The sequence below is a fragment of the Phyllostomus hastatus genome, unplaced genomic scaffold (genome assembly GCF_019186645.2).
Source record: "Phyllostomus hastatus isolate PE091 unplaced genomic scaffold, TTU_PhHast_1.1 phas_scaffold_182, whole genome shotgun sequence".
NCBI lineage: Eukaryota > Metazoa > Chordata > Mammalia > Chiroptera > Phyllostomidae > Phyllostomus > Phyllostomus hastatus.
Window position 1 is genome coordinate 27,644,278 of NW_025334013.1, and position 25,432 is coordinate 27,669,709.

General features: G+C 49.1%; 1 protein-coding gene across 4 annotated transcripts in view; it reads right to left on the reverse strand.

Annotated features, from left to right (window-relative positions):
* HIVEP3 (HIVEP zinc finger 3) overlaps positions 1–25,432 on the reverse strand; it is a 427,770-nt gene that overhangs the window by 58,071 nt on the left and 344,267 nt on the right. The gene's annotated exons all lie outside the window — the stretch shown is intronic.

A 25,432-nucleotide genomic window follows, 5' to 3' on the forward strand; every position in this document is an offset into this window, starting at 1 on the left:
AAGACCTAGCCAGGGCTTAGAATTTCTACACACTGGTCAAAAAGCAAATTCTATTCATAGCAAAGAGAGAGCTAGGCAATACCAAGTGAGTTCTATCTGGCTAGTGTTTGTCTTCCTGTGGAGAGCCCAGGGACTAAGGTGGAACTGACATTCCCAGGGAGGACAAGGTTTCCACTGACACCCCCGAGGAAAGTAGGAACATCTTTCCCAGTCAAGACTAGGCAATAATGCAGCCAGAACTCCACACTGCTAGACCTTTGGAAGCCCAGACGTAGCCCTGATTGTTTGTAGTCATGATAACTCAGTCAAAGATGGTTCAAACCAATGTCCTGTGTCTCATCCGAACAACTGAACTCTTAGTATGTGTTGGGGCTGTTCTTAGTGTTTACACAATAACTCTATCGGGTAGGAACGATGGTCATCCTCATTTTACCGATGAGGAAACCGAAGCACACAATCACACAGCTGGCAATGGCAGAGCAGGAACCTGGACCTAGGCCATCAGAGGACCTCCGCAGCGCAGAGCCTCAGGGCAGCTGGGGCCACGCCGGCCTTGCAGACAGGACCAGATTTAAATCACAGTCCTGACACTTTGGGTAACCAAACCTTGTTCCTAGCAGCCTTCCTTCCCATTATGTGGCTGGTCTCGTTAAGAGCTTTTTTTTTCCTTTCACCTAGAAAAGTATTGACAGTGTTTAAGTCTTGTTCCCATTGATACGGAAGATGAACTGAGATCAGGGACTCTAGTCTCAACTCAACAGGGTCCAATGAAACCCAGATACTTGTAGTTTATTAATCTACTAAATTATCTATTGTTACAAATCTAGTTACCTATGCACCTACCCATCTCATCATTTATCATATCCTCCTGGTTGCAGTAAAGATTAAAGAGAGCTTCCAGACACCCTGGAGAACTTGGAAAGTGTCTGAACTTAACCCGCTTAATCTTAAATGGTCTAGGAACTACCTGCGGGTGAAAGAGCTCAGGAAAGAACAAAGCCTGAAACAAGAGTTGGATGGGGCCAGGCGGCTTGTCTCTGGCCATTTGCACTCTGCCAGTCTCACATCAGTGTAGCCTAAGACAGACCTGCACTCCACATTTGTCACCATGGCCTGTTCTCTCATCAGTTCCTTTGATGACATTTTGTTTCTGCACAAGTGACCGTGGTACAGAAGGCATTCCTGCCTATGAGCTTCCTAGGTAGTTAAGGCTCCTCAGTCTACTATGAAGGGAAATACACAGAACACACTATAACACACACACACACACACACACACACACACCCACTATAGAATAAACTATATAAGGACTAATGACCAGGGAGGCTAGGTGATACATAATATATAGTGCATTCAAAAAAGTAAACAATGACAACAGTAGGGATTGCCTGTGGGCTCTACCATTCTTACCCATGTGGCAGGATGGACATAACTGTACTTGTAGTGCTACAGCAGTTACCATGATCACTTCGAAGTTCACCTCACTCAATCCTCAAGTATCACATGGACCTTCTCGATGCCAGGCCAATAACAGGAAAACAGAAAAATTATAGACCTTACTGTAAAGTGGACCATGTAGTACCAACACAAGGAGAGATAAAAAACAACAACAATGGAAACAAAAGAGTAAGGAAACAGACTACCACACACATAGTCAGCTGATTTATAACTAAGGTGTTAGCACATTTGGTGGAGAAATGATAATCTTTTCAATAACTAGTGCTGAAGCAATTAGTTATCCATAAGGAAAAAAACAAAGTAGGCTTCTACCTCATACCATACACAAATATTAATGTGAAATGGATGATCGGCCTCAATATAAGAGATTAAACAATAAAACTTGCAGAAGAAAACACAATATCGACTCATGAGCTTGGATCCAGCAAAGATTTCTTACCCAGTTCACAAAAAGCATAATCACCTAACTACAAAGGAGAGAATTGATAAATTGGGCTTTATTGAAATAAAACAGTCTGCTCATCAGAAATTCCAATAAGAGAATGAAAAGGCAAACCACGGACTAGAAGAAGATGTTTCCATACATATCTGACAAAGGACTCATCCAGCATATTAAATATCCCTAAAAATGAATTTTAAAAAGGCAGACAACCTAATTAACTTTTGGCCAAATTTAACTCAAAATGGATAAAGACCTAAACATAAGAGCCAAAACTACAAAACTCTGAGAAGAAAACATAGGAGAAAAGCCTCATGACAACGCTGGTTTAGCAATCGATTGCTTAGATCTGACACTGAAAGCGCAGACAACCAGAGGAAAAACAGATGCATTGGATTTCATCAAAATGTAGCACTTTGTCTTTCTGATTAAAGGACAGAATGAACAGGGGGAAAAGGCAACCTTCAGAACAGGAGAAAATATTTGCAAGTCAAATGTGTGATAAGGAGTTAATATCCAAAATACAAAAAGAACTCCTACAAGTCAAAAACAAAAACCAAACAACCAGGTTAAAAATGATAAAAGGACTCGAATAGACATTTCTCCAGAGAAGATATGAAAACGGCCAACAAACACAGGAAATGGTGTTCAATACCATCATTCATTAAGGAAACTCGAATCAAAACCATGAGAGACACCCCCTCATGTGCTCTGGGGGGGCTACTCCCGAGGGCAACCCCAGGAAATAAGTGCTGGGGAGAACGTGGAGACATCAGAACTGCAGTGCACTGCTGGTGGGAATGCAAAATGGCGCAGCCTCCATGGAAAACAGGATGGTGGTTTCTTAACAAAATTAAACATAGAATTACCATGCAATCCAGCAATTTTACTTCTGGGTATAAAAGGATGGAAGGGGGAGCCTCACTGAGGTATTTGTACTCCGTGCTCCTAGTGGCATTAGTTTACAATAGCCAAAAAGCCGGAAGCAAACCAAATGTTCACTGATGAGATGAATAAGTCAACCAACCGTGGAATACACATGCAACGGAATATTATCCGGCCTTAAGAAAGGGAAAAAATTCAGACACATTCTACCATGGGGATCAACCTTCAGGACATCATACTAAGTGAAATCAGCAAGTCACAGAAAGACAAATACTGTATGATTCCAATTACAGGTACCTATAGAATAGTCAAACTCAGAACAAACAGAAAGAATGGTGGTTGCCCGGGGCGGGGGGAGAGGAGAGGAGGGGAGAGGGGAATGGTCATTTAATGTGTGGAGTTTCTGTTTTGCACGATGGAAAGAGTTTTGGAGGTTCATTCACATGGCAGAACAGTATGAAAATAACTGCTGAACTTAGAAATGGTTAAGATGGTAAATTATATATTATGTATATTTTACCACAATTTTTAAAAATGACAAAAGATTTGAATAAGTATTTTTAAAAAGATGTGATATAAATGGTCCAGAAGCATATGAAAAGGTGCTCAACATTATTACTCGGCAGGAAAACACAAACTGAACCCACCACGCATCCACCCGAGTGGCGCAGATGAAACACGCACGATGACACCACACGCTGGCAAGGAAGTGGGGCAACTGGAACTCCTCTCGCGCATTGTCGGTGGGAAGGTGGGCACCAGCGTTTGGACATCTGATTGGCACAATCTTCAAAGCTACACACTCACCTACCCTATGACCCCAAACTAAGAACGTATTCTACAGAAATGCACGTGTATGTCTGCCAAAAACCACAAACAAAAATGTTCACAGTAGTTTCATTCACGACAGCAAAAAGCAGGCAGCAGCCCAAATGCTAACAACAAATAGCATGGATAAATAAAACTGTGGTATATTTATACAAGAATTATTAAATAGTAATAAAAAGAACAAGGTACTGCTACGGACAGAAATACAGAGAGATCTCACAGACATAATAAGGAAGAGAATTCAGGCACAATAGACTGTTTACTGCTTGACTCTACTTAATTGAAGTTTAAGAACAGGCCAGATTAATTCGATGGTATTGGAAATCAGAATAGTGATTTGTTCTGGTGGGGCAGGTAGGTATTGACTAGGAAGGAGAAGGCAGGAGCTTTTGGGCAGGGCAGGAATGTTATTCATTAGGGAAATGCACATCAAAATCATGCATATTATACGGGTATATATATGTAAAAAGTATCTGAGTTGTATATACAACTTATGACATGTGTACAGTTATGCTGTGTGCATACTTATGATATGTGTACATAATTGTGTGTGTGTTATTCCTTAATTTAAAAAAAGACATGGAGTTTTCCCCTGAAAAGTGCAAAGCCTCTAAGGGGAGAGGCGGACGGGAATGGGTGATGAAAGGTGGTGGAGGCTGTGATAGAAACGGTCCCAAGTGCAGCCCACAGGGCAGCGAGTGCTCAGAAGGGCAGACTTCAGGGACGGTGCCCCAGGCTCCCGAGGACAAATGGGATTTCACCAAGCAGAAACGGGGACTAACGTGGGCAAAGGCACGGTGAGGCTGGGGAAACACGGTGTGTGGGAAGGCAGGTAACTCAGTGGGGTCAGAGGGTCGGACGAGCACAGTGCAGCAGGGGGAGGCCGAGGACATGAACCAAATCAGGCTTCAGACTTGTTTCTCTGCATGAGTTCCCCGTAAACATTTGCTGAGTGAACGGACGAGCCTTCCCTCGGTCATGAAGCACCCGATGCCTGGAGTTGCAAGACAGGTGTGCTTGTGTGGCAGCCGGTGCCGATGAGATACGGCACTGGTGGGGCCTGGAGCCCACTTCTTACACAGTTGCTCACCTCCAAAGCCTGCTGTCTTCCAGCCTGCAAAATTCAAAACTGTCTTCACTCCTTTCCAGTGCCGACACTGATGTAAAGCTGACAGGTTTTTTGTATTTACTCTTTCCCCCCACTTCCTTCCACTCCATCTCACCATTTTTGATAGTCTAATATTTTTGGTTATTCTAGTAGCCTTTAACATCTTCAAATAATACACTTAAATTGCTCTCCCCTGGTCTGTCAACTTTAGCAGCACCTGTTCCCTCCCTGCTATGAACAATGAGGAATTTGTGTCCATTCTCTTCTTTCTGCCTCTTTTTCCTATCCGTCTTCAATTTTTTGTTACTTATACATTATTACTCTTGTATGGTCAAATTTCATAACATGTATATTTTCCTCTATCTTATAATTATAGAGTCTACAGGTTAACTCTACAAATTGGAACTAGTAAACAACAAGATCGTGAAGATATTATTCCCTGGGGAACCACTGAGTATGAATGGACCAAAGAGAAAGAAATGTAGTAATTCCACAAGACCGAAACTTTGTCACAAGAAAAACAGTCAGCCGGTCAATTCTCCCACAGAGAGTTTATGGCTTCTCCTTCAGTTTGAATCCTGTGCTGCCATCTTTTTGGATTCCTTCTTTTGATTGACAGAAGGAACTCCAGGAGGGTTTTTTTTTTTTTCTGCCAGAAAATATAGATGACTGAGTGAAAAACTTTATGAATTCTTATATTAAAGTCTTTATTTTGCTTTCCACATCAGAGGGGATAGAATTTTTATTTCAAAATCAGTGTCCTGCGGACTTTGGAAGGCGCTGTTCCACTGTCCTGGGCGTCTCGTGTTGCTGATGAGGAATTCTGATGTCAGTCTTAGCCCTCTCTGGAAGCTTTTTGTTTTCCACACTTGATGTTCAGAAATGTCAACAAAATGGGTCTAAATTTTCTTTTTGCTAATCCTGTCCTAAACTGAGTATGCTCTTTTAATTTTAAAATCAGTGCATGTTTCTTCAACTGAGGGAAAATATCTTTTGCTGTATCTTTGCCCGTTCCTGTCTCCCTCGGCCACCGTGTGTGGTCTGCTCTCAGATCTGCTGCGGAGACGTCAGCCCTCCCGGGCCTGCCCTCCGTGGGCATCCATGTTCTTCTCCTTGAGGTTTTCCTCCGCGTTCTGGGATACAGTCTTAGTTTCAACGTCTAGATCCCCAACCTGTCTCCATCCCTATTTGTTACGTCATTCAGTTCACCCGCAGAATTTTTCTCAGGAGCCATATTTTAAATTTTCAGTAATTATGTTCTTTTCTCTGATTACCTAACTTCATTCTAGTAAATGAAATAACCTCAAGTATTGTTGAAGATAATAATGATGATTTATTTTAGGGTTTTCGTATATTTGAACTGTTTCCTTTGGAGTAACTTTTCTTTTTCTTTTTTCCTATCTTAGGCCTTCTCTTTCTGCTTTTGGTTTTCTCCTAATGTTTGGTGATCTCGGTTGTCCATTCATACTTACGAAGGAAGGATGGTATCGTGAACTCATATACGTTCGGATACAGGTTCTAGTTCCTGTAACAAGGACCCGACTGCAAGGGTGGCTCAGACAAGACGGAAGTTCCTTTCTGTCTTGTGCCACAGTCTGAGTGCCAGTGGCCGTGGGCTGACACGGTGGCTTCACCATGTGGGTATCTTTGATCTCACTCTTCTGTCAACTACAGCATTTGGCTCCATCTCCCACCACCACACCCACATCCTGGTCAGCAGGAAAGAGAAAGGGGAGGGCGAGACTGGGAGTCATGTATAGGATTTGGGTTCACACCAGCTACAGACCACACCTCACTGTCAGGAAGCCGAGGGAGTGTAGTCTTCAGCTGGGTGGCATGTGCCCAGCTAACAATTCTGTCACTACACAAGAAGAGAAAAAAGGATACTGATGAAACAATGAAGCAAACAAAGCTTCCCGTAAGGTCTCTGGTCTGTTTTTCTGAAAGGCTCACCCTTGAATGTGATGGTGGGATCATGAACCCATCCTGTGAGAGGGTTCCTGTACAAGGGTGAAGCATTACAATGGCAAGTCTCCTTCTAAGGACCGTGGAGAGGAAGCGGGCCAGGGGCTCCTGCAATTGCCAAAAGAAGGGCTTTACTCCTTGGCGGGCGTAGTGGCAGACCTCACCTGAGGCAGGACTGCCTGAGCTTCCCTGCTTGCACCCTGGGGGATCTGGCTCTCCCTCAGCCGGGCTCCTCTCTCAGACCTGTGCCCCTGTTACTTTCCTTAGCATTTACTGGACTTGGCCTGCCCTGGCTGCCTGCCTGCAGAAAACGAGAGGGGATGAACTGTACTTGCTTTAGGGAAAAGTTCTGTAAGACACTGTACCCCTGGCAGCCCCTTCCTGCCCTTTGTTTTCTTGGCTCTCGGCTTGAACTATGCTTAGGAATCGCTTTGGCCTCTGAGGCCAGACACTGGGCCGCAGTGGCTCCTGCTCTCATTTCCCGGTCAGTGCAGCGTCATGGGCTTCCTTACTTCCTAAGACTTTCTAACAGTGTTGGTCCAGAGAAGGCTCTCTGTCATCTGTCTCTCTGATAGTTCCTAGGAAAGACATGGAGGTGGACACTTGTGCTCTGCAGTTGGGAAATCAGTGTGTTGTGACTCCCTGGCAGAGACCAACATCCCTCCCAGGATGCTGACACACCAGCAGGGGAGATGGGCCCTTCCGGCTGGGGGCCATCATCTTCAGGCTCCACAGGGTCCACCGTGGGGAGAGCACATGTGACAGAAGAGGCAGCAGAGGCACAGAAGAGGACATGACCTGCCTAGGGACACATGTTCAGCAAAGAGCGGGGCAGGCTGGGAGCGGGGCAGGCAGGGGGCTCCAGAGAGTGTGCTCCTGACTCCCTCCTCAGGAACTCCCAAGGGTGGTGCCCGCATAATTAATCAAGGAAACAGGAGAATTTTGCTCCAGGTGTAGGGGGAAGGCCCCAAGTCTGGGGATCCAGTGACTCGGTTTGACACCCACTTTCCTGGGCTCCCCGGGCAGGCCGAGCCCACTCTGCGCTGCTCGCTCCCATATCTGAAAAAGGAGGGCATTGACCCCAGTTGGGCTCTAAAGACGTTACCCACACTGATAGTCTGGATGCTTCTGCTACCTAGGCTGGCCCGCCAGCTGCCCCAGGAATAACCCCCTCAGGAGGCCTGATGCTGGCCCCCACTGAACCTCCCAACTGGGTCTGTGTGGAAGTGGGCTCCTGTTTCCTGACAGTCCAGGCTCTTCCTCCAGGACAGGACTGGACCTCACCCTCCTGCCTGGCTGAGAGGTCCCACCCTGCGCCGTCCGCCCCACCTCTCTAGCCTCCCAACCTGCTTCTTCCCACTGGGTCCCACCTGAGCCCCAAGGCCTCCCCACCCTTCCTGCCTCTGGGCCTTGGATCAAGCCCCTCCCTTGGCCCTGCTATCTGATCCCTCTTCTGTTCTTTGTCCAGCCAAATCCTACTTGTCACCCTGCCACATTCTGCCCCCCCACAATCCGGCCTCCAAAGTCCCAGACAGCACCAATTCCCCTCTACTCTGGGATGTGGGTACACCTCTGTGCAGGTAATAATAATAACACTAGCCATGGCAGCTTGCATGGGAGCCATGAGTGGAGCTCACCAAAGGCTTTAACAGTCACCATGTCCTCTAATGGGCCAAGTTCTTCCTTGCAGAGCCAACCTACTATTTAGGCTCCATCTCCCCATCCCCCACCCCACCCCTTTGGGCTGTAAACACTATGTCTGAAGTTTGCTTCACAATTGTATAGTTCCTAAATTGGACAGCCCTCTGGGAAGGGCCTTAACATCTCATTTTGCAGATAAGGATACAGAGGTTCAGAGAGGTTGTGGGACCAGGCTGGAAAGTGGTCGGGCTGATGCCATGGCCCAAGCCTTCTTATTCCTAGTGGCATGCTTGTCAAGGAGACCTTGCTCCTTGAGTCTGCACCCAGGATCTGACTCATTTCTGTCTTCCTGCTCCATCCTTAGCTTCGGCAAATATGGTGTCCTGCACTCAGGAAACCAGGAGGGATATGTTGACATAAAACAATAAATTCTTGATTTATTGATGACAGCCATTCTGACAGGTGTGAGATGGTATCTCATTGTAGTTTTTATTTGCGTTTCTCTGATGATTAGTGACGGTTGAACATCTTTTCATATACCTATAGGTCATCTGTATGTCCTCTTTGGAGAAGTGTCTGTTCAGGTCCTCTGCCCATTTTTTAATTGTTTATTTGTGTGTGTGTGTGTTGAGTTTTATAAGTGCATTATAAATTTTGGATATCAACTCCTTATCAGATGTATTGGCAAATATGTTCTCCCATTCTGTGGGTTGTCTTTTATTTTGTTGATGATTTCTTTTGCTGTGCAAGACTTTTTAACTTGATGGAGCCCCATTTATTTATTTTTCCCTTTGTTTCTCTTGCCTGGGGAGACAAAAAATTTCTATGAGCAATGTCCGAGATTTTTCCACCTATGTTTTCTTCTAGAATTTTTATGGTTTCAGGTTTTACATTTAAGTCTTTGATCCATTTTGAATTTATTCTTGTGTGTAGAGTAGGAAGGTGGTCTAATTTCAATTTTTGGACACATCTGTCCAATTTTCCCAACACCATTTATTGAAATAACTATCTTTAGTCCATTGTGTGTGCTTCCTTCCTCTGACAAATACTAATTGACTATAAAGGTGTGGGTTTATTTCTGGGCTCTGTATTCTGTTCCCTTGATCTATGTGTCTGTTTTTATGCTAGTACCAGGCTGTTTTGATTACTATGGCCTTGTAGTATAGTTTGATATTAGGTAGCATGATTCCTCCAACTTTGTTCTTCTTTCTCAGGATCGCTCTTGCTGTTCGGGGCCTTTTGTCATTCTATATACATTTTTTAAATATTTGTTCTAGTTCTATGAAATATTTCATTGGAATTTTGATAGGAATTGCATTGAATCTATAGATTGCTTTGGGTACTATGGACAACAAGTGCTGGCGAGGATGTGGAGAAAGGAGAACCCTTTTGACCTGTTGGTGGGAATGCAGACTGGTGCAGCCACTATGGAAAGCAGTATGGAGATACCTCAAAAAATTAAAAATGGATCTGCCTTTTGACCGAGCAATCCCCCTTCTGGGAATATATCCGAAGGAACTCAAAACACTAATTCAAAAGAACATAAGCACCCCTATGCTCATTGCAGCATTCTTTACGATTGCCAAGATATGGAAGCAGCCCAAGTGTCCATCAGTAGATGAGTGGATAAAACTATGGGACATTTACACAATGGAATTCTACTCAGATTTAAAAAAGAATAAAGTTGTACTCTTTGCTACACTGTGGATGGACCTGGAGAACATTATGCTAAGTGAAATAAACCAGTCAGAGAAAGATAAATACCATATGATTTCACTCATATGTGGAATCTAATGAACAAACTGAACTAACAAGCAAAACAGAGACAGACTCACAGATGGGGAACAGATGACAGCTAGAGGCGGGGGAGGTTAGAGGTGGGGGATAGAGCACAGAGGAAAAGGACTCATGGACATGGACAACAGTGTGGTGGTTGTTGCGGGGGGCAGGAGGGGGTATAAGGGGACTAAATGGTAATGGAAAAATATATAATAAAGATTAAATTAAAAGCAATAACAAAAAATGAATTCCCCAAGGCCTGGAATCACTCTCCTAGAGCACCTCCCTGCAGAGCACTGTGATGCCAGCTCCCCTCCCCCCCTTCATCTTCCCACTTACGAAGAGGGGCAGAGGTGGGAACTTGAGAGCCTGAAATCCTGGTGCCTCTTTCCTTCACCCAGAACCGCAGAAAACCCAATGGCACTTCTTCTTTGTCCTGAAGAAATGGGACAGCCTCCGCTAGTTGTTGTCCTTGCCAGTGCAGCAGGGTAAATCCAACACCTCCTCCCAGGATGCAGCCCCCTGGGAGGAGCAGTTAGGAGTGGTGGTGGCTGGGGGGGGGGGGGTGCGGGGGGTGCTGCAGGGCTGCCCTGCGGAGTGCTGGGCACCGAGTCATCCCCCTGGAGGCCAGGCCAGGCACAGCCCTGCTCACTTGCCCACAGGGACTCCCACTCCCTTCCCAAGAATTCTAAATCGTTCTCACAAGTGACAGTCCTCTCCGAGTGGGTTTCCCGGTAGGTTCTGGCCCAAGTGAGTGATTTCTCTTTCCCAAAGGGGGTCACACCCCTGCTTGTCAGCCCGGGCCACTCATAGCTCCTCTCTCTTGTGGCAGTGACAGCTGCCAATTCTTGATTGCTCACTATGGGCACAGGACCGGGCTCCAGACGCTGTACTAACAGCTTCGCATGTCATATCCTCCTCTGAAGAGTTCAGACAGCACAGGCTCTGGGTTTATCTTTCGTCCCCTTTACGTTTTCTGTGCCCACTCCGCAGGGTGGAGCCCCATCCACCCGTGGCTGCTGGCAAGTGAATGAGCGGAGCTTTAATTGTGAAAAGCCTTACTTAGTGGATAGTTTACAGAAGCCACTTTAATCCCTTTCTGGAAAAAGGGGATATATTAATTGCCAAAACTAGAGAGTATATTAATCTGTTAACGAATAGAATTTTCTAAATTTTGAGTGTCTCCTAAAACTAACTTTGGGAACCTGCGACATTAGATGGTGTCTAGTGTAATTTGCATACCATAAAATTCACTCTTTTAAATGGATAATTAAGTGGTTTTGAGAATATTGACAAGACTGCACAACCATCCTCGCCATCTAATCCCAGAACATCTTATCACTCCACCAAGAAGCCTGGTGCCCATTAGCAGTCACTCCACATTCCCTTCCCCAGTCCCTGGCAACAACTCATGTATCTACTCTCTGTCTCTACGGATTTGCAGGTTCTGGACATTTTATATAAATGGAATCATACACTGTGTGGTCCTTGGTGTCTGGCTTCTTTCACTTAGTATATAATGTTTTTGGTCATTTACTTTTAAAAATCAGCATCTCATGATGCTTCTCAGAGCCCCCGGACCCCCAGGGGTTCTGTGGCCACAGTGCCCAGGAGATCACGAGCAGCCACAGGCCATCGGGGCCTCGGGGGGCCTGGGCAGTGTGGGAGGCAGGTGGGAGAGCCGCGTCACAGCGAGGGCCATCTGAGGCCAGCCGCAGAGCTCCTGGTCAGGAACCGATCACACATGGGGACGGCACTAGAATGTTCCTTGCGGGAGGAGACAGCCCAAACCCGACTCTCTGGTGGGGAGAGAGGAGGGTCAAGTGTGCGCCAGCTCTGGGCCTGCCATTCTGAGCCTGAGTGGACAACCCCATTTCTCAGGAGGCCTTCAAGCTCAGCAGGAGGATGGGTCTCCAGGGCTTGACTAGGTCAGACCTGGAGGAGAACAGCAGGCAGCAGCCGCTCATCCTCTCGGCCACCACCCTCTCCATCCTACCCAGGCATCCTCCAGGCTGGGGAGCCGCTGTGGGCAAGAGATCCCACAGGCCGAGGAGAGCCAAAAAAGAACTCTTTGGTTTTATAGGTGGTGTGCACACAAGTTGATTACTTAATTAATGAGTTAACTCCCTTCTTGCTTTTTTGAAAAATTTTAACTTGCTTTATTCCATAGAGGATCTGAGGTAGTTTACAAACACAAAATAGGCACAAAAATTAAAAAAAAAAAAGGACAGATCAGCCCGGGGGAGATGGCAGACAGGAGGTGTGAACCAAAGGGCTAGACAAGCATGGATAAGTAGTTGAGAAGGCCGCACACGTGGGTCTGTTCGGGCCCTGGGATCAGGGTACAGCTTCCTGGCAGTCCAAGAAAAAAGGACAACACAGCTAATCTCACATTCTCAGTGTCCCGGTGATAAACACACCTGCTCCTCAGGAAAAGCAAAGCTCGCCTTGGCACGAAGATCTGAAGGGAATTTCTCTCATGCTGTTCTCAATAGCCAGCCGTTCATGAAGTCATTCCCCCGGTGCTTCTGGGCCCCTGGCATGCCGGCACTGGGCGGGCTCTGCTGGCATCTGAGATGCCCAGGGGGCCCCACCCTTCACAGCATTACTCTTGTTTGGGAAACACAGTGCCATTTGGGGACCACGGTTCCAAGTTTTGCCAAAAACACATACCATCCGTACTGTTATTTATGTAGTACTTTAACTTACATTGACTTGTTAAAACATTGCCTCATCCAAAGCCATAAGGATCTCAGGTATAACAGCCAATTCTGGGGTTTTATTGAATTAGAGAGATTATTATTATAATAAAGAACCTCATCCATGTTTTTGTCTAAAACCACCTCATGTTCTATCAGTGATTCGTGCCCCGCACTTGAAACAAGCCCCTCTCCTCACCCCAATGCACTGGGGCATGCCTCCTGCGTATGCACAGCAAAGCCCCACCTCACCTCCTCCACCTGATGAATGGGCACGTCCCCGCACAACTGTGGTGACATCTCCGCCATCACACCCTATGATCACAGAGCTGGAAAGGCCCTTGAACAGCATCCAGCTTAAAGCCCGCGTGGGACAGAGGACGATGCTAGACCCTGGGGAGCAGAAGGGACTTGCCCCAAATAACAAGGCTCGTGACAGGGCAGGTGCCAAGACTTTGCCCAGACTTGCCTTGGTCACAGCCACAGATGGACCGGCGAACAGTCACATAACCAAAGCCCGGAACTACTGAGGGAGTTGCGAGAAGGACTGGGGATTCACCTAGCCCTGCAGCGAGCCCTGTGGGGGCAGGAACCTGGTCTGATTTGCTGACCTGGGTAAATCTAGTTGGTGCTCAGAAAACAACTGTGGGGCATTAACACCAAGCTCAGGACAATGGTCTCTGGAAGTGGGGGGAGGGGCTTCCGGTTGTGGAGGGCTCTACAGGCTTCCACTGTATTTGTTGAAGTCTTCTTTTTTAAATTTTGTCAATGACAGTTGACATTTGATATTATTTTACATTAGTTTTGGGTGTATAATATAGTGATTAGACATTTACACAATTTATGAAGTGATTCCCCTGATAAGTCTAGTACCCACCTTGCACTGTTACTGTGATATAATTGACTACATTCCCCATGCTGTACTTTACATCCTGTGTACTGAAGCCTTTTTAAAGTGGGCGGTAGGTTTACTACTGTTTGTTATATTATCTATAGAGAATATATTATCTGTATCGTCTGTTTTGGTGTTGCTGTTTGGTTGAAATATTCTGAAAATTTAAACATACTTATTAAATAGATGAATAAATCTAGTATCCTCAACAAGTGTATAAAACTACTTCCTGTTAACAGGACACTCTGCGCCCCCTCTCAAGTGGAAGAAACGGCTCTGATTTCCACGGCAGGCAGGGGTCTTCTCAGCTTGCCACCCCTCCCTCCACTCCCAAAGCCTGTGGCACTTGGGGGAGGGGAATCTGAGCACCACTGTGGCCAGCGGAGGCAGAGTCCATCTCAAATGGGCCATGACATCGCCGGCTGGCTCACGCACACCCGACCGGGTCTAGAGAAGCCGCTGGGAGAACCCTGGCAGGACCTCGCGGGCTCCGCTGATGAGCGCCACATCAGAGCAGCGAGGGCCTCTGTAAAACCAAGCCGCCGACCAATGTCTTTGCTCCCCACCCGCAAAGAGCACCAGTTTTGGCACATATGTTTTGTAAACAACAGACTATCCTGGGTCAAATGCCAGCCTAGGGTGCCCTTTGAGGTTGCCATGACGGATCCGCAAAGTCTCAGAGTCCCGGGTTTGGAAGGACCTCCAAGGTCAGTGCCACAAGCTCCCACGGAAGCCTCTCGCCTCCCTTAGGGGCTGCTCTCCAGAGGCCACTCAAGTCCTGGGGGAGCAGCAGTCCCTCTTCTTTCTTCTGCAAGAAGGTGGGGAGGCATTTTCTGTTTTTATAAAAATGGAATCACCCTAGCTTTTCTTCTCTACACCTTGCTTTTCTCATTGAAAACCTTCCTACGTCAAAGGCCAACATTTTTTTTGAGCAGTTAGAATACACCGGGCACACTGATCAGCACCTCACGTGCATCAAGCCAATAGGGCGGCACTAGTTTGATCCCTTCGTTACCACACACACACACACACACACACACACACACACGCACATGCAGACTGAGAGCTGGAGATGTTATATGACACAGTCTGTAAGTTGTGGGATCCAGATCTGAACCCTGGAAGTCTGTCTCCAGACCCTTTGTTCCTAACCACTGCATCTTACTGCCTTTCCAAACAGACACAGAGTCTGTCTCATTCTTTTATTTTTGACACTATAGCAGAGATTCCCCATTTTCCCCTCCTTTGCCTCCCTCCACCCTGCCCCTTCCCTGGGCCTCACTACATTGTTACCTGTGTCCGTGGCCTATGCATATATGCATGTAAGTTCTTTGGCTAACCTCTCCCAGTTCCCCCACCTCCCTCCCTCCCCTGTGAGATCTGTCAGTCCGTTCCAGATATCCATGCCCCTGGTCTGATTTTATCCATCACTTTATTTTGTTCATTAGATTCTGCATCTAAGTGAGATCAGATGGTATTTGTCTTTCTCGGACTGGCTTATTTCTCTTAGCATTACCATCTCCAGGTCCACCTAATAGCTGAATGATGGGCCACGGTTTAGATACAACACTTCCAAACTTTCCTGACCGTTAAGTTTTCCAGTTTTTTCTAACTTTATTTTTGCCACTAGAAATGTTCAGCAAACACCCTCTGTACACATAACTGAGCAGACCTGTGCTATTGTTCCACAGGCCGGATTACCGAAAGGGACACCGTGGGTCCCGGGGTGTGCATGTCTTGGATTGAAGTAGCTCCTGGGGCCCACTGTCTGTGGCATCATCAGAAGGCTGAGCCACCTGATTCTCACTCACTGGTTTTGATTCTGTCCCGAGGACCCCAAGGACCCCTCTTCTCTTTCTCAGTTTCTTCAAATGGTCCTCTGACAATATGGTTGGCTGTCCCTATGGGTGCCTGGTCCAGGCACCTCTCAAAGTGCAGCACCCTCTGGGGTGACCTCCTCCCGGCTGAAAGGCACATGCAGAGGGGGACAGTATCTACTCTGATGTCAGTGGTGCCCTAGGAGAGATCGGAGTAGGTAGGGTTCAGAGTTCTTATCTTCAGCTCCTCCCCAAATTACTCGCATGCCTTCCTGAGCAAAAGGCCTTTGGCAGTGTGTTAAAGACCGGCCAAATTCTGCCCTCACACAATAAAGGAAAATGAAGCTTATTCTTCACTTAAAGAGGATGCCAGTGATTTTGGAGCCAGGCAGACCTTCATGTGTCTTCTAGCTCAGTGCCTGTTTGCAAGAGTTCCGGAGGGCAATGACCAACCCAGGCTCAAGCACAGGGTGCACAGCAGCATTTACATGAGCTGGGTGCAGGGTCATGGGGAGGGGGCTCTTTTCTCCAGCTCCCTCTGCCTGCTGGTTCCTAGAAACTGTCTTACTAGAAAGGCGTAGTGTAAATATTTTGCTAAGCAGCCAAGAGAGGAAACTTACCCAGGCTGAGCTGCCCTGTGCTGGGCGCTGGCCGGGACACAATGCTCAATGAGGGCCATTATCTGGGAAGGGAGGGCTGTTTGTTCCGTTGCGGGTCGGTGCCAGAGCCCGGAGCCACCAGGCTTGCCACTCTGGCTGCCACACAGAAGAGTCTCCTTGCGCTCAGCAGACTCTGTGGTTATGCAATGCCGGGCCAGGAGGTTAACTCTCCCCGGACAGGAGCCAAGCCTTGTTCCTTCCTGCCTGAGTATGTCCATCTGAAAATGCTCAAAATTGAGGGCCTCAGTGTTTGCAAAAATGCTTGGGCCCCGAACCTGCTGGTTTATTCCAAAAGGCGTAGTGTGCCCATCCCCGCAGCTCCTGGCGCCCTCCCACCGAGGCCCTGGGCCCGGGCCGTGGTGTCGGCCCGCTGCTCCTCGGGTACCGCTCACAAGCCTCACAGTCCTGCCTCTCCGTCTGTGTGTCTGCCGTTCCCTCTGCCTGGAACGTTCATCTTCCTCTCTTTCTCTTGTGTCTAGTCTAAGCTCCCCCTTTCTTAAGCACAAGTTCCATCCCATAATCTCAAAGACTTCCCTGACCACCCAACCACCAGTGATCCATCCTCCAGATGAGAAAACTGAGGCTTAGAGAGGCTGCCTAGCTGGAGAGCAGAGTGAATAAGTAGATCAGCAGGGTGTCTCTAAACTCTTTCTCTTACACCTTGCGTCCCCTCTGTCAGCGGGTCACCACAGCTCTGCCTGCACTGTACCCAGAATCCAACCAGCTCCCACCACCTGGTCTGCGACACTGTCCCCTCCTGATGGCACCAGCCTCCTGCAGAGTGGTCTCCACACACAGCCGTGGGGCGGGGGAGGGGGCTTTTGGAACATCTGGCAGACCCAGCACTCCTGCGCTTCTCAATGGCTGCACACCCTCTGCCTGTCCTGCTCCAGGCTCCTCTCCTCCGAACTCCGACACCCCTCCAGCCACACTTGCCTCCTTGTTGTCCCCTCAAATGAGCCCCCTCTGCTCCTCCCCCGGCAGCACAGTGCCCACCCCCTCACCCCTCAGGTCTGCTGAAACGGCGCCTGCCCGCCAGGCCCCTCCTGACCGCCGGGGCCTTTTCTTTCCTGTCATCTTGGTAAGTACTACACATTTTACATACGGAAAAAGTAATGTCTTTTTTTTTTTAAAAAAATCTTATTTATTTATTTTAAGAGAGAGGGGAAGGGAGGGAGAAAGAGAGGAAGAGAAACATGGATGTGAGAGAGAAACATCCATCCGCTGCCTCCTGTACGAGCCCTGACCGGGCACCTGAAACCCAGGCATGTGCTCTGACCAGGAATTAAACCGGTGACCTTTCACTTTGCGGGATGGTGCCCAACCCACTGAGCCATGTCAGTCAGGGCTAAAAAGGTAATATCTTTATTTTAGTGATGATATATTCATATCTTTACTACCTCCCCAAATATACAGTATGTGATAAGGTGATGATGCAGGGGTGGGCAAAGTCGGTTTACAGTTGTAACAGAAATAACTAATCAGTAAATAATATAAATAATAATACAAGAATAAACCCTGTGTTTCATGAAATCACAACTGTAAACCTACTTTTGCCTACCTCTGTGTGTTTGTCTATTTTCCCTATTAGGATGTGGCTCCAAGAGGCAGGAATTTTTCTGTTTTGTCGCCTAGAAGGCATGTGGTGCCCGTTGTGTAGGCAGGGCTGACTTTAAGGATCCACCTCTTGGAGGATAGATGGTGGTGACGATGGTCCTGGTGGCACTGTGACCTAGCGTGTGTGTGGCAGCAGACAAGTGTGGGGCACATGCAGGATCAATGGCAGGACAGGCTCTGAAGGCCCCTGGGAGGCCAGCAGGGAGACTGCCCAGATGCCGTATTTTTAGGGCCTTGTGGGGGAAACAGTCAGACCTGGGCCCCAGCACCTCCAGGCCCAGCCCAGGCAGAGCTGCTCCGGAGCAGAAGAAACTCTCGGAGGCAGCCGCAGAGGCTGCCCGGATGGGGTTCAAGAGCCCAGGAGTGGCTGGCCCCTCCCTGCTTTTAGGGACCTTGAATCAGCAAGTCCAGGAATGTGTATTTTAAAAAGCTCTCCAGTGGGTGACTTGTAGACTCCACTGGGCTTGGAGACCTCGGCTGAGTTCCTCTGCACAGAGCTTTATCCCTGATAATAAATATCTGGTGAATGACTAAAGAGAGAGATGGAAGGGAAGGGGTGGGAGGAGCTAAGACAGCCACAGGAGAGGAAGAGGAAGACTCCCAGAGACAACAGGATCCCGGGATGCCTGCCAACCAGAACCCCACAGAGACAGGGCGGCAGGGCTTGTCCCGACAGGCGGGGCGGGTGGATCCATGCTCACTGGCTCTCCCACACCTGCAGCCACGCTGGCGGGAGCGCAGATCTCCATCAAACAGAAACTCGTGATTTCGCTTTTATTTGGATTGACATTTTTGTTTACCCAGGGCACGATTTCTTTGAGGTTGGCTGGTTTTCTAAAGAGAGGCCCCAACTGTCTTACTTGGGTGACTGACTGTTCAAATCTTTCTTTTCTCGGTCTGCTCCGGCCCATCTGGACTCCACTCTCATCTCTGCACTCTTCTCTTTTACCTGAGCCTTTTCTTCAAGGTGCCTGTGCGCATTCCTCAGGCTTCGACTCTTAATTCCCTGCTGTCTCTCTCTGCATTTCTCACCTTGTCGAATTAGCAGCTTCTGCAGCTGCACACACCACCGGCCCTGCCCCGGAGATGCTCTGGCCCTGCCCCGGAGATGCTCTGCCCCGGAGATCCCCCGTCCTGCATTCCAGCTGCCGACATCTTGGCGTGGCCATCCCGCCAGCCTCTCAGATTCAGTAGGCTTGACCACAAGCTCATCTTTTCTGCTGCCTCTGCTGCCATCACTCTCCTAAGTCCCCCAGGACTGCAACATCAGCACGACCTGGGAACGCTGCTCCCCTGGCCCTGCATCACCCCCTATCCATCCATCCCCACCCACTCCCTCACTTGCTCTACACGTACTGACCAAGCCCTGCTGGGTGCCAGGCTGTGTTGGGCTCTGGGGAGAGTCACCATGCCTGTCCTCTTCCCTCTGTGGGACCTCCAGGACCACCCCAGGCCCTCAGATTGTGAGGAAGCCTGTTTCGCCCTAGGCAGTCCCACATCTGCGAGTAACCCACAGCGTGACCTTGAGAAAGTCACCTGCCAGGTCTGAGCTTGAATGTCCTTGTCTGCTCTCTGAGGGGATCATTTCTTCCTGCTTCGCCTCTGCCCGGCCTGGCTGTGACACCCACAGGTGACATCAGTCTGAAGGATACTTAAGATCATCACCCCCAACCACGTTGTAGCCTTCGTCACTCCTGCAGATCACGGCGCTACCCACTGCAGCCTCCTCGCCTCCAGTCTGAGACGGGCCCCAGACCTGCGCTTTCAAGAAACGCCCCAGACGATTCTGCTACAAGGTGTTTGCGTGTGTGCGTGCTGCACTTCGAGAAATTCTGGCTCCCAGGATAAAGTCCAAATTCCCTCCCCTTGCCCCCGGTCCCTGGTCAGACCCTAGCCCTGCTTTCCAGATGTGGGCCCGGCCCATCAGCTGCCCTCGGGAGGACACTTGGCACTCACCAGGCTGGTCTGTCCACTCACCACTTCGAACCCGGAACCAAGTCTGCCCTCCTGCCAGTTCTGCAACTCAGAAAGCCTTCCTGACCTCCTCCTCTCTCTGAAAATCTCTTTCCCACCAAGCAAGGTTCAATTTGAGTGCCTTCCCCTTCCTCTCTACAGGTCAGAAACGCCACTTGTCACTGGTCTTGAGCAGACACAGGCGCCGAGGTCCCCTACCTGGGGCCCTGGCTGCCTCATGCTCTAGCTTCCTAACTAGACCCTAAAGGCCACCACGCCTCTGGCAGCTCTCTGTCCAGTAACGAATGCTAACTGAGCACCTGTGAAAACCTGAATACCTGCTCGGTGGCACCCAGAGGAGGGAGGGAGAATTCCTGCCTGGAGGGGTGTCCGCTCTAAAGGCGAAGACAGAGGGTGTGTGCATTATTGGTCAGAGCGGAAATAAAGATAGGAAACCACAGGATCCCAGAGCAAAGGTTCCTAAAGCCACAGGAGAGGGGCACCCAGGGAGCAGGGAAGGAAAAACTGAGGAAGAAGGAACAGTGTATGTCAAAGGTTAAAGTGTGAGGAGTTCCTCGGGAAGACGGGGGATGGCTGTACGGGGAACGCTGGGCCGAGGAGCTGGACCCATCCTGTAGGTCAGGGGTCGGCAAATCCAGCCCGCTGCCTGTTCTGGTGCACACGGTTTCACTGGAACGCAGCCACACCCTTTCTCCCCACACTGCCCAGGGCGACTCTCACACAACAGCAGCAGAGATGAGTAGCAGCGAGAGAGACTACTGGTCCGGCAAAACTTAAACTATTTACTAGCCGGTAGTTGAGAGAAAAGTTCTGCTGAATCCTGCCACAGGCTTTGGAAGATACTGGCAAGTGTTAAGCAGCAGACAGCATGGTCAGATGTGTGTGTGTTATCTTTCTCTCTGGGACAACGCAGGGGTGGGTTGGAGCAGATGAGCCAGAGGGAAGGGACGGTGGCTGGGAGGCTGGTTTGACTGTCCCAGGTGGGGCCTGGAGATCCACAACACAGCTGCTGTCTATTGAGAGCGTTATTGAGAGTTGTTGCGTGTCCTCATTGGGTGAAGCCCTTTCCATCCATCCCCTCATTTCCTCTGCACAGCAACTGCAGGTACTGTCGTTATCCCCTTCTTACAGTGGGGCACAGAGAAGCGAGGCAGTTTGCCCGAGGTCACACAGCTGGTATGCACCAGAGCCGGGATGCAAACCCAGTGTCAAGCTCAAGGTCTTTGGGGTCGAGTGTGTTTGCTTGTTGACAGATGCCTTCCAGCTTCCCTGAGAATTCACAGAACACAGTCCTCTACAGGAGAAAATCTGCCCCGAGTTGAGTCAGGCAGGAAGTGGGAGGCAAGAGGGTGGCTATTTTAGAATAGCGACATGAAAAACCACGAAACTTCCTACCTGTCCCGTTTTGCTCCCATCTGTCCTCGGGAACAAGGCTGTCCCTCTCTTAGATAAAAAGGTGTTTCTCCCCACACAGTGGCTCTGCTGCTGGTGGTGGGTGAGAGCACTAAGCTTAGCACACGTTTGCTATTTTTAAAGGACTATATAAACAAACAGGGCCACGTAAATAAGAAAAAAAATGAGGTCATCCTTTTAAAATCTAAAAATGTCCCTTTTCTATGGGGTGAGCAGCAAAACCTCAGAAAGAACTGGTGCTTTTTTTTTTTTCATCCCTAAGAGGCCTTCTGCAGCCCACACCCTCTCAAAGCCAGCAGGCCCGCCCCTCCCTTCCTGGTACCCCCAGAGGGAGGGCAGGAGGCCTGGGAAGAGAGACCCCTGGGTTTCATTCCTGGCTCTGTGGCCTTTGCCTCTAATGATGCCCAAAGCCATTGCCCAACCCCAGCCACCACCTGCGTGGGGCCCGGACAGGTTACTCACAAGCTCCGCCCGTGGTCATGTGCCTTCGTCCTGCCCACGGCTGGCTCTGGCTCGGCATGCTGACCCAGCTGACCCCTCTGCCATCCCTCTCCTCCCCCATGCCTTCCCCCCACCTTCATCTGCCGAGTGGCCTCAAAGGCCCTTTGCATCCTGAACAGCAGCCATTTGTGGGCTCACTCCTCCCCCACCCCCATTTTAAACTCTCCCCATGTTCTTTGGGACCTCTTCTCACAAGCTGATGGCTGGAGCTCATTACAGTAGCCCCCAAGAGCTGCGTTGAAGTCATCAACAATAGTTAGGAGACACCTTAAGCTTTGGCGGAAAGTCACAAGGAGGCTTCTCTGTGTTTCCTGAGTACTTTTTCCACTACTGAGCCCTCTCCCCTTCTGTTCCCTTGCTTCTCTCCTGCAGCATCGTTCACTGCTTCCCCCCAGTGCTCAGCATCTATGGCTCCTCTGTGATCCTTCAGCAGAGAAATAAGAACTGCCAATATTTGTTGAAGGAGCAGTTTTCAAATTGTGTGCTGTGGAAGTGTTTCAGAGGCTCTTTCAGTGTCATATGAGAGTTTTATTCCAAAAATATAGTTTGACCTCCATTAAAACCTTTATGAAAAATAGACCTGCCCCTTACAGCATGGTCTATCGCATGCTGTAACACGCTGAGCACAGCCAACAGGCATGGCCAGCTTCACTTGGTTCGGGCCTTGGGGTAAGGCCTGGGTAGATCTTGAACTTCAGTGTTGAACTATGCAGTCAATGAGGAAGATTGGAGCCCTTCCCTGGGCATCTTTATGTTGTTGTTGTTGTTTGAATTCAGGGCTATACGTGCTTAATAAGCCCCACAAACAAGTACACTTGAAAGCTTTCAGCGATATGGGAACGTATTACATGATTATCACAAAAATGCCATAAATGATTGTGCACTTCCTGTCTGAGTGTTGTAACAAGAAGGAATTCAAGCAGTTGTTTGAAACTGTCAGTGATGCAAACCAGAATTCCCTTCTCCTTCCCGAATGTCCACATGACATTGAACCCCTCCTGGGCTGCCAGGTAAGCTGTTGGAAATCTACCACCAGTCACAGCCTCATCCTGATACGACTTAGAACTTCCTTAACACTGCAAACCCAGCCAACACAAACAAACAAACAAACAAACAAACCAAAAGAGCAACACTGGATGTTACAGCTGATACAGGGATACAAAGATCGTCTAGAGCGCAGGCCAGCAAACTTCTATAAAGAGCCAAATAGTAAATATTTTTGTGTTTGTGGGACAGATAATCTCTGTCCCAACTCCCCAGCTCTGCCATCAGAGTGGGAGAGTGGCTGCAGATGCTGTGTGGACGGATGGCACGGCTGTGCCCCAGTCACCAGGCAGCAGCCTGCCGGAGGCCCCGGGTTGTAGCGTGCCCGCCTCTGATCCTGACTCTGAAGTTCAAAGTCTTTATGCATCAGAGTCATCATTCCATTGATGGGCTTTGATAATAAAGAGGTATTAAATTATTTCTATTTAAAAATAAATGTGTATTAATGCATGTGTATTAATAAGCTACCACTTTAACCTGTTTTGTATCATTGGCATTGCATACGGGATTTGACTTTTAAAAATGGCTTCTAAGATGCTAAAAGTCTGCAAACTACCAGCAGAGTGCTTTACTGCTGTGAAAATGCTTTCATACCCATTTTCAAATAAGGTTCGCCCTCTAGTCACTTACTGGGAAATCACACGTATTCTGAAAGGAGCCCCAGCCCAGCCTGCCGAAGGGGAGGCTCCGACTCCACATCTCCCTGCCCTCAGATCATCTCACACGTAGCTGCTCCCAGGTCTGGGACGGTGTTAATGAGCCTCTCCAGCACAGGGGCATCTGCGATGCCGCCAAAGGCTGGCATGCGGCAGGCTCCCGCCTGGCACGCCCGCCAGCCTGGACCCGAGCCTTCTGCCTCATTCCGATGCCATGTATTCCAGCCCTTCCCTGATGGCTGGGGAGAGGTGCCAGCAGTGGGCATGAGCGCCGGGACACTCCAGAAGCACTGAGTCAGCACCCCATTAATCACAGATGCTTTTATCCCCTAGGAAGAGCACGGGAAGGGGTGGGGACCAGACTTCTTGCTGGAACTGACAGCTCATTTCCCTCTGAGCTGGTCCCATCCTCTACAGAGCCTTCCACGCAACTGGCAGAGCCCACGTGGATAAAAAGAGAGTCTGGGAGGGAAGGGGGGGGGAGGGCACATGCCAGGGAGGTCTAGGGAGGCCTCCTCACTCTGCACTCCCTGTATGTCTGCTTGCATCCCTCAGAGGTTTCTGTTTCCAGTCTAGTTCAAGTACCCACTGCAGCCCTGGCTGAATAAATCCGGACTCTGCCCTGAGACTGCCGGGGGTGGGGTGGGGGAGACTCATGATCAGCTCACTGTGAAACGTGCAGAAGGAAACATATGCTCAACTGAGCACCGTGAGGTGTCAGCCCAGGAAGCCAAGGAAGGCGGACCCATTCATTATGGTTCTATGGATTCCTATGAAAATGCAGACATTCCTGGGGGCGGGGCATCCTTGAAGCTGTCACTGCCTTTCTTTAGGAAGCACCTTGGTGGAAAAGAAAGTGCAAGGTCTTTTGTAACAGGGACACTGCTGTTCCTTACTGGCTGTGTGACTGTCTTTAAATTACTGAACCTCTTCACGCAGTTTCCTTATTGTCACAAAAGGAGCAAGGGAACCAGCTTCACTGGGTTTCCTGAAGGACCCAGTCTAGTCTGTGAAGCGCCAGGGCCCATGAGCAGTGCCAGGCCCCTTTTATGCCCTGATTCTTAGGGACTCCCTGATGCACTGGGACCTGATGGCAGGGGAGCCGGATGGCGGAGCATGGCAGACATGTCCCAGCCCTGGCCCATGAGGACAGAGTGGCAGCTGTGCTACTACCTGTTTGGGTCAAAAGGGCTGCTTGTGTTGGGGAGCCCTTGCTGCAGGCACAGCATCGTTCTAGGATCCTCACCTGTGTTTTCATGGCAGCCCTGTGAGGTAGGCACCACTGCTTTCCCGCAAGCGAGAGAGATGAGGCGGAGAGCCTGAGCAGCTGCTGGAGCTGGGGTCTGAGCTTGGGAAGACCCAGAGCTTTCACCAGTAAGAGCCATGTCAGACAACCCTCTCTAAATGAGGCTCACGTGCCCAGCCCTTCCTCAGAGTCTGGAGGATGATCTTCTGCTTCTGCTGAGAATCCTGATCACAGTCTGGGCCTAGCGGGCCCATGCGGTGTGGCCCAGCTATGGGCAGAGGCCTGGGCTGAGCCACCCTGCGGTTCAGCAGCCACTGTGATGCCATCTCTGCAGGTTACCGGAGGCCCACTCTCCTCTCTGTGAGAAAACTTTTTCTTGGCAGGAACAGGATAGGGCACTGCTCACTGTACACAAGGCCAGGAAGCACCCCTGGGGCCCAGAGCCAAGCCCACCAACCCAAGCAGAAGATGAGCACTTCTGGAGCCCCAAGTAAGAGGCCTCAGAGCACCCGGACCTTGGCTATATCAGAATCAAGATACAATCCCCCGTAGCCCTACCCCCTAAGAGTCTGATTCAAAGAGTATAGGCCAGGGAATCTACCTTGTTTTGTTTTTTCACCCGGCACTCTCGCCCCATCCCTGGTGGTTCTGATGCATCCACAGCCAGACGTATTCCCAACTCAATGAGCTTCTAACACCACACACCTACCCTGAATTGCAACCTGAACTTCTAACCTAAAATGACAACACACACCTGAAGAACAAAAAAGAGATCTCACTCACACACACACACACACACACACCATAATGC